Here is a 10,307-nt window from a genome sequence, read left to right as displayed (position 1 = left end):
GATACTGTTTTACTGAATTCTATTGCAGGGCAAATAAGACACTAATACATTGGTTTTTAAGTGTGAAACTTGCTTACAAATAGGACGAGCATGTTATTTTGAAACTGAAGTACATTCCTAAAATACCATCGGAGTCTCTTGAAGGAAACTGTCAATGACACTAGGCATTTTTGCAGCTACAGATTTTGCTGGCAAGACAGGTTAACATTTCTAAATTCTATGCTATCAAATTACTGGAGCAGTGTAGGTAGTTTAATGATACATGTTATAATAGAGCAAAGGTCGGTGACACTGCTGTGTTTTTGCTATCGAACAATACAATGTGTGTTATTTCTACTGAATTATTGAAAGTAGCACGGGTCTGATACCCACAGTGGCCTTGCAGTCAGCGAGAACAGAAGGCAAAGGAGGGAAAAAAAGGGAAAAAAATATTCAAGATATTATACCAAAGCATATTAACTGTACTCAAGCTATCTGAGATAAGAATAGTGTAGGGAAGCAGCACAGTAAGAGTGAAGGAATGTTTAGGGAGCACCATTTATGTGCTGCTACTTGTGATGTAGCCCAATGCAGCGGCAGTGGGAAATATTTACTTGTACAGTCCGTAGGCTCAAGTACCACCAGTGAAGTCTTCATCCTTGACACCCACAAGACTTGCATTAGCATCTGACCTCCCAGCATCCCTCCCTCCGGCGTGCCTCTTAGGTGGGGAGTGAGAGGATTATCACAAAGCAGTGGAGAGGGAATAGCAGTGATCAGACTAAAGATAGCAGAAGTACAGAGGGGAAAAGTGCGAGATAAGAGACAAAAACTTTTGGGTGTGGAGGGGAAGAACTTGCTAATGGTTCTTGGAAATTGCTGCCATGGGACTGCAGGGGAACTGTGGGAGGAAGGCTGGGAACAAACCTGTGTGACAGGCGCTCCTGTGTTGGTGTCAGCAGTATTCAGCTGTTTAGTCCAGTTGCAGGAATTATTATTTACTGTTGCTATTGTTACTATTATTTATTATTTAGACTTTGACTTACCTGTTATGCTACGTGGGTAAGCTATTTGGTGACACAATAGAGAGAACAGCGATACCTAGCTATGAAAAGAATTGTTCAATGAAGGTCTTCTAGGCATCTTGCCTTCCAGGCAAGAGATTCTATTTTTTTTTTCAATTTCTGTGATGTGAAGGGGAAAAAAAACCCAACAGGCTACCCTGGGTTAGGTAATGAAATTAATTTACGTCAAAAAATCATCCATGTTATAAATTATACATATAATAAATTATTCAGACTTTTTATGTTTTGTGGACAGTTGAGCAGAATTGCAATAAGCTTTGGAGTTTTGCTCTTTCAGTAATAATTCCTGACTTAAACACGTAGCTTCTGTTCCTTTCCAGATTTATATAGGTTAAGTCTTTACAATTAAACATCAGTTTTCTCCTTTTTCAAACTGGTGCAAAAATCTGCTTTAGCAGGGAAGGGTGGCATTTAGTACTTGTTGAAGAAGTTAACAATAGAATTTTTGCCTCTTACTCTCCATATGTGACTTCTGAAGTACTGTCTGTATGCATTTACAAAAGACGCTTGGATTTTTAAGTATGCCAGCATGGTTTATGTAGGGTTTTTTTTTTGTCTTTATCTGCTGCTGTTATCCCTCCTCATCAAACATATGCTAGGGCGGCTAGGAAGAGCCGTCCATCTATTGAATTTTACCTTGGCAAGAGTTGCATCTGTAAACATACTTTGTATTTCACCTTACTGATGGAGGATGCCTGTAGCGAAGTCTGGCACATCCAACTGCAGTGGGTTAGTTCGTGGCTTACAATTAAACTTCCTGCTCTACTGTTTTTCTCTAGGTTCATCCATTCCTAGGAAGAGTGACTTTTTAACTTTCCCCCTCTTTCCAAGAAATACCGTATTTTACTTAAAAAATCAGGACAATACAGTAAAATTACAGGAATTTATAACCTTGGACTGCTCATTTGTTTGCCGATTTTTCTGTCTCCCTTGACTGAATGTTTTGAAAGAATGTCATTACACATATATCTGCCTGGAGCAAAAACCAGCATTGATTCTGCTCTTCATGACCCAGCATAGGGCTGAATCTGAAATTATTTTTAGTGCTCATATCTCTACGTCTCTTCCACTGTTCGCAGACTCTGCGTGGCAGCAGCAGGACTGTAACTCTGTCCTGTGTGAGGCCTTTGGTGCCAGCAGAACATTAATTTGGGTGAATAATAATAATAATAAAGTTCTATATTTAAAAAAACCAGCAAGTAACGGTTATGTTTGATGATTGTAGATCTCGTTGTCTATGACCTTGTGCCTCTGAAGGCTGCTTTGATTTCTCCTCTGGTCCAATGTTTCTAAGCTTAGAGGCTGACCTGGTAAGTACTGCTGTCTTCTAGCATGGACTGTTGCTGTCACCTCAGAGGTGCCAACGTGCTGTTGGACTTTGTACAGATAAATTCCTCAGAAGTAAGAGCGACATGAGGAAGAGGGGGAAGAGGATGGGAATGGAAGTGTGCAGTGGTTGGTATGATGGCAACAGAGAGTCACTTGTAATGAACGAGTGGAGGAAGTCAGCGGTGCAGAAAGAGAGCAGCAGGGCCTCCTGGCTGTCAGCTGCAGAGCCACTGCAAGCCTCTAAGGGACACTTGTGCTACCCCTCAGCTGCATATACGTGTCCTCCCATTTTTGTGAATGGCTCCCACAAGCTGTGTTAGTGCACTTTGTGCTGGAAGGAAGAATGTGGTTTTGGTAAAACACCTGTGCTCAAAGGCGGCGGCCTGATCACTCGGTGATTGCCGGATCCTGCGGGTTTTCAGTAGGCGGCAGTCTGCACTCAGTGCAGTGTCCCGCTCGCCACATGATGCTTGCGCCCCGCTGCCCTTTCTACCTTCCCTGCAGCATGGAAAAGCTGCTTTACCTTTGGTTTGGCACCTTGTTAATTTGTAATTCTTGTTTGACTGTTCTCGATCTTACTGTCACCTGGAGCAGGCAATAAGTGGGGGAAAAAAAAGAAATCCTAAAGCAAACTTGCACTGAATTACAGTTCCCACAGGAAACTTGGGATACCTTGAGATGCTGAATTGCTCATGTCTGGGGGATAGGTGTTTGCAGTGAGAGAACTTCCTAAATCTTTATCTGCCTCCGCTGTTGACATGCTGTATTCCCAAAGACTATGCCCTTTTCTTTGCTTCCCTTTGGTAACTAATTCTTTTGCTTTTTATAATGTCTGACGAAGTCTGATTTAACATTGCATGTTCTACCTGTTTTAACTTAAACAGCTAATACTAGTGTTCTGTGTGTCCTTTTTTTTTTTTTTTTTTTCTCTTCCCCACCCCCCTCTGATGTATTATGTATCCTGGTTTAAATCAGACTTTAGGACAGTCTTTGAAAGCTAGCTGGTAAGTAAATTATCTTTTTCTAGAGAGGCTCTAAATCAAATCAGAAAATTACCCTCTGATAGATGACAAAGGCACTTGCCTGCTCAGGTCTCTTAGAACATGGGTCAGTGTTGTAATGCTTACTTAATGGCTCCATAGTGTCTAATGATCTCAGTCGGGATTAAATCATGGGAATAGTGTTGCATAATGCTGTAAAAAAATAATTAGATAAGGCATGCTTGGGTGACTTTGAAATGTGCCTGAGTGGGGAAGTAATATGGTTATGTTACCTACAAGCAATTAAGTTTCTGTAGGTGGTGTTAGGGAAGTTGCTGTCTACTAACAGTGGAATATTCTTCCTAAAGTTAAATATGCTCTATTTACGTCAGTTGTAGCTCTGCAATGGAGGAATATGGCTTGCGTACCTGTGATGTTCGGAGTGTGAGCTAGCTCCATTTGTACCAAAGGTATTAAAGCATTATATTCCAGCTGCGTTTCCCTCTTGTAGCAGGTTAGAAGCCTGGTCCTGCAAGTACTGAAGAGCATTTATTTAAATGCAAGTGCACAGCTGTCGTCTTCCAGGTTTTTACTTTTCTTTTTAAATATGCCAGTAGGTGTTTTGTCAGCATGTTAGAGAAATGGCTGGGAGAACATACTTGATTCATTTTACAAAGGAAAAAAAAATTAGTTCTAGCTGCTTTTTGTTGTGTTGTGAAGATGGGATTATCAGTCCCATCATCAGATAGGCAGTGACACTGGCCTAGGAGTTTGTCCTGGCTGTCACTGCGGGCCGCTCACACCTGCCCTGAGCCCGCAGGTCCTGGTGTGCAGCACTCCGTGGAGCCTGCTGTGCAATGTGCGACCCTGAGGATCTGGGAAAATAATGATGGGAAATTTTAAGCTGACTTCATTGCTGAGGAAGACATAATGTGTAAGCACACCTTGAGTGCCTGGCTTAAGTACCCACGCTTGGCGTACTTGCCAGGCGTTAACCAGAAGTGCTGCAAAGGAGTACTAGCTGCACTGTGTAGTACTTGAGCTTTGCAGAAAGTCACCTTGTCCAGAATCATTAAAGTGCAGATACCAGTTGAACGTGTAACAGAGCCAACCATACAGATCTTCTAATAGAGCCTTCATTCTCAAAGGGTCACTCTGGTGGAGCTGTAAGCGACAGAGAGCTGCAGCGCTGGGGCTCTTGGACTTTTCCTTCAAAGTGAGCGGGCACTGTTACAGCCGTAGGCAAGGCCTTCGAACTCGGGAGCTGCCAGTGCCGAGCGATTCTCCAGGGTACTTGGCAACCCACGGGTTTTTGTTAGTTTATGAGCGGAGCCAGGCCAGCTCTCCTATTCATGCCTCCGTTAGCCGGAGCCCGTGCTGACCGCATACTTAGCATGCGGAGCAGTTACCCAAGTCACACCGGTCCCTGCAACACCCGGAGAATGGGGAGAGCTTTGCTTCCCGTTGCCAAGGCGACTCCTTTTCAGCTAGATAAACACTTGCTCGTCACTGCTGCCGTTTTGTTGCCTTGCGGTGTTTGAAGTGGAACCAAACACCCGAAGGTGAAAAGAAGTGGGAGAAAGGTAAAGGGAAGGGACAAACCAGCCCTGGCACTTGAAAGCGAGCGAGGGCTCCGTGGGCAGGAGGGCTGCCTGTGTTTCTGCAGCGGCGCTTCTGTTCCCAACACGTAACAGCGCCCTGACCCCATGCACCCCTTGGCAGTAGCTGGCTGCCAGTAACGCCGTTTGCAAATGTCTAATTACAGTGTTCAAAACTAATGATTTGTGGGTAAAAAAAAAAAAAAAAGGACCTGGAATATAGAGAGGAGTGTGATGAGTCTGATGGGAAAAGCCTTCCAGTATGGTGTGGTTTTACTTGACATTTAACCTACCTGATTTCTCTCTCACCTTTTGCAGGGCTGGGGCAGAGGTTGCGGCTCCATCAAATTTAGAGGGTTTTAATCAACTCTTCTTGGGTTTTTTTTTTGTTTGTTTGTTTGTTTTTTTCTTTTCCCCTAGAATTTTAGGTGTGGTCATTCCCAGTGACAGATCACTACCCACTAGCTGAAAACTCACCAAGTCTCTTGCTGTGTCTAACCCTTGTGCTGCCGGCATGGGGAAGGCTGGGGACAGGAGGGGTGGCAGCCCACGGGGCAGGGGGCTCCTGCCTGGGGCTGGGCTGTGGGGCGCCCCTGGGACCGACCCCACGGAGGCTGTGGCCAGCAGAGGGCAAAGCTGCTACGTGCTGTCCTGCGCTGCAGGCACAAGGCAAAGCTTCGGGTGCCTTTGCTATGCATTATGCCCCAGCTGATCATATAGATGAAGCTATATATGTAATTTCTGGGGGAAGAAAAGTCCCCCAGGGATCCTGTGAGCTGGCCAGGTGCGGGGATGCAGGGTTTCCAGTTGCACCAGCCACCAGCCCTGGCTCTCATCCATCTGCCTGTGATGGACTAGAAGGATGCTTTTTTAGTACGTTTGAGAGAGATTTTCATCAAGCTGGGAAAATACTTCTCTGAGGGTAGCTAAAACTACTTGCATCTGGGTTGAATACCCCTGCAGCCTCAGGCAGCAGAGCTATCCACAGAGAAATTTGGGTACTTTGGCACTGAATTACTCTTCACAGTCAGAATGCACCAGATAAATGCGTAAATTTCATCAGTGCAGAGATCTCCACTAACTGGTGGTGGGAACATATATTGTGATTCGTGGGGTGCAGGCTATATGCATTCTGCCTTGTTGTCAAAAGCAAAAAAGCACAATGAGTATAAAAGCAGGAAGCTCCCTAGTTCCTTGTCTCTGTGGAGGGAGTTTGTTCCAGTTCTCCCACCCTCTGAATAATTTATATGGAGCAGACATGGTTGAATACCTTTTACCTTCATGCTTTATGCAGTTTTCTCATTTTGTTTTTGGTTGGTTTTTTTTTTTCCCCACCATGGCTGGTATTTCTATTTGCTTCCCTTTCTCTTAGCTGCTGCACACTGAAATGTGGTTTTGTTGTGAAAAGCAGCTTTTTGTTACCTAGTGTTTTGTGTAGTATTAGTTTGGTATTTTGGCAATACAGCTGCTCCCTCAGATCTTGCCCATCATATCAGTAGAGAGCATCTTGCAAGGTTTAGCCTAGAAGACCTCTTCCAGGTGCACAAATGCAAAGTGTACTTGACCTGTTGGCTCAGTTTAGTTGGACTAATAAAACCTTGGTTCAGAAACGGGTTATGCTGTCTGGTCTGAACTTCACACTCATCAAAAGAGTATAATTTTAAATCCCAAAGCCCTGAATTTAATCCTTTATGGCAAGTAATATATATCAGTTAGTCTCATGTAACCAGAATTCAATCTTATTACAAGGTAACTTACAGGGTGGCAATTTTCTCTCACTGATTATAAGCTAAAGTCTTCACAGTGGCTTGTACCTGGCGTAGCCTCAAGAAAATGAGGCATTTTTCCAGTGCAGATAAGTTCTTATTCACGGAGGAGGCATGCGAAGGTGAGCTCGGTCATGCTGTGTGCTTGCTTCAGGGGCACCATCCACTGCTGTAAGAGCAAGGTGATTCAGTCAGCACGAGAAGGGCCCTTCCTTTTGCCTCATTTCCCTATCAGTGCAGCGTGTGAATGGCAGCCCATGTTTGAGCAGGGCTCCAAAAACAATGTTAGGTTGCTGTTAAGGGAGAAGCCAGTTCCACTAGCGCCCTTCTATGTTCCATTTTTCTTTGTTATTCTCCATGTTGTCAGCGGTAGACTGTCTTGCTTCTGGTATCTTACACTATGGCAGATACCGAAACATCTATCCATTAACTTGGCTAAAGTTTCAGGCATAATTAATCTCTTCCATACCATGCTGCTTTGATATTATAATTTTTTTTGTTGTTGTTATTCTGACATTTAGCATTCTCAAAACTGAAAGCCGAATTTTGAATCCACTGAAATTCCTTGACTTGCACTGAAACATCCACTGCAAAGCTTATTCTGTATGCCACTGCAATCCATCATCAAATAATTTTCCCCCATCTTCTCCCAGCAATAGCTCTGAGGTGTCTTCTGGTCTGTGTTGGGCTCACCTCGTGTGCCAAATTTGAAAAGGTAGATTAAACTCTGCGCCTGGAGCAACGGAGAGAGTATCAAGCAGCCGCATCTCCTGGATTTTCTACTTGACTTGGTGTTGAGTTATTTTGCTCTCAGATGAGCCAGGTGATTGAGGTAAGCAGATCTACTCAGTGCTTTATGCTTTTTGCTAAGAGTTGGTCTTCAAGGTGGTGGTGCGGGTCTCAGGCTGGCAGCTCCAGCCCGTGCCCTGGCCCCGCTCCCTGCCCATGGCCACCCAGCTGGGCACCCAGTGTCTGCGTTTAACACCACAGCTGCTCTTACACCAAAAATCACAACTGTGGAAAAAACACCTTGAGTCTCTTGAAAACTTTAAGCAGGAGGGAATAATTTCCCTTTTCCTATTGATTCACATAATCTTCTTTTTACTTTCTTGTCTTCGGTGCCTGTTCCTTCTCCCTTTGTCACTGGTTTCCTGGAGGCCAGGATTAAAGGTGAACCCCTTTCCCTCTTAACGCTTTCACCTCCTTACTGCAAGTGTGTCTATAAACCCTCCTGCTTTCTGTCAAGTCTGTTGCCACGCTCTTATACTGATGGAAAAAATGGAATAATACAATTTGAATCAGGGGCAAAATATTTAAAGTTATTTGGGTGTCGAAAATGCAGCTGTGCAGCCTAATTGGGTTTAGGCTATATATATAGTTCTATAGCCATATATCTCTCTCTCTCTGTGCATCTATATATAGATACAGCTGCCATGGCAAAATGGATCATCTGCAGCTTCCAGCAGGGAGAGACACACGGAGTCATTTTGCAGTTTTTAAGCCTGTTTGGCACCATCCCCTGTCTCAGATGCCCTGATTACGGCTCCTGTGCTGTATTTTATATCCCATTTGTTGTCGATGGCTGGGCTTGCGGCTGGGTTGGACCCTTTCCTTTAGGGAGTCCTGACAATGTGGCTCACTCTTTTTAACTCATATTTTCTTCCTTTGTTGGTCAGATATACCATGTTTATTTTGTCCTAAATTGTGTATACTCACCTCTGATGTGCAAAAGCAACAATTTTAAGGAATGTTAAAATAGATTAAAGGAAGCGGTAGCTGGTAGGTGTTGGAACTGTGCGTGCAGAAGAGGATGCCCTTCCTTAGGGAGATTCCTGAGGAGTATGCATCGGAAAGGAATGGCTAGAGCTTTCACAACGGGAAGGTATGGCTGTGTGGGCTAACACTGAGTGTGGTCACATCGTTTATGGAGACGGTAACTTGGCCTTTGGATGCAAGGTGGCAGTTTGTGTGGGGAAATGGAGCTACTCCTGCTGAAGCTGGTGGCAGGCCAGGCTGAGAGAAGGGTAGTGTTTTCTGCAATGTTAGACTGGCATCCTGTGCTGGAAAAAGACAGCTTGCCTGCCTGAAAAAAAATGTTATTTCTCTCCACTAGCCCAATGTGAAGGCTGCTGGATGGCAAACAATGTGTCCCACTGTGTGGGCAGATGTTAATCAAACTGTCTGCGCCAGTTGTTCTGCTATCAGCAATCACCACCTTTCCAGATGGTGATGGCTGTCTTGTCCGCTGCTTCGCCCCTTTAGAAAAGGCATGAAACAGGCTTGGAAAGAGGCACGCTGGTGTCACGCTGCCTGTGGCTGAGTGGAGTTGGAGTCAAGCCGTGTAAAAAATGAAACAGAAGCAGAGGGTTTACAATGAAAAGTCGGAGCACCTGGTTTGAAACATTTTTAAAATATAACAGCTTTTGCTGTCTCAGTGCAAGAGGTAGGAAAACAGATGCTGGTGCGTGTTGTATACAGGTGGAGTCCCAAACACTCCAGGCAGCATCACGTACGGGTTGAACCTGGCAGTTGCAGGAGCAGGAAGGATGAGGAGACGGGAGCTGCCAGCTGGCTGCAGACGGGAGGGTGGAGGCTGTTCCAGGGATGCTACCAGGAGGGCCCAAGCCAGGTTCAAAGGGTTAATTTTAAAAACACTTTTTTCCCCTGTGTCTCAGCACTGTCTTCTTTTAGCTGAGAAGGGAATTAGAAGTGACAGCATACCTCAGGGGAGCTGTTCTCCTGGGGTTTGGATCACGCCTGAAGCTAGATGTACCAAAAACCTCCTGAGAGAGGCTTGGTCTGACAGACCCTTGGACGATCGGCTGCCACCAGCCACAGTTTGGCCGAGCATCTTGGCTTCCCAAGTGAAAGGAGCTTTCCAGTTTTTTGGCATTCACCTCTCTTAGCTTACCAAGATGTTTTCTGAACCAGACATGATGCAGAGGGGCGAGCTGGTGCGATAGGCCCTGCTTTGTCCTGGCAGAGGCAGTGCAATCCCTTCCTCCCTCACTGTCATCTCCTTGGAGAAAGGCAGGGAAGGCATGATTCCTGGGGGAGTGCTGGCACAGGTTTTCCTGGTCTCTGCAGCATTCCAGCTCCAAGGGAGCCCTATGTGAAGTAGTGCCTGTGGATGAGGACAGTGACTCAAAGCAGCCCTGCGACACCACGCAACTAGAGACGGCAACATGTGGTGATGCAAAAAATAAGAATTACACATATAAAATAGTAATACCACCAAAAAAGCCCAATAGCTAATGCCCAGCAAATATATTCCTCACAGTACTGTACTTCCCCTTTTTTCTGATATTCTTCTAGATCTACCTACCCTGCAATAGAGGTGTGAACATCCTTAAGGAGAGAGAGGCGACCTGAGATTCACGGCTGCGAGGTTCTGAGTGATGAGAGCTGCTGCTGGCTCCTTGCACTGGGCAGGACAGACCCTTCTGGGGGGGCTGTACAAGCGGCTGTGGGTCATGGAGAAACTGAATAATGTTCTTGGCCTCAGGAGACCCAGTTGTGTGACTGCAGCTTGGAAATGTCCTGTGGAAAAGGCAAGGAGTAATTTTGTCC

Source organism: Falco naumanni, chromosome 1 (assembly GCF_017639655.2).
Source record: "Falco naumanni isolate bFalNau1 chromosome 1, bFalNau1.pat, whole genome shotgun sequence".
In the NCBI taxonomy this organism is placed as follows: Eukaryota; Metazoa; Chordata; class Aves; order Falconiformes; family Falconidae; genus Falco; species Falco naumanni.
This window is presented reverse-complemented; position numbering follows the sequence as displayed.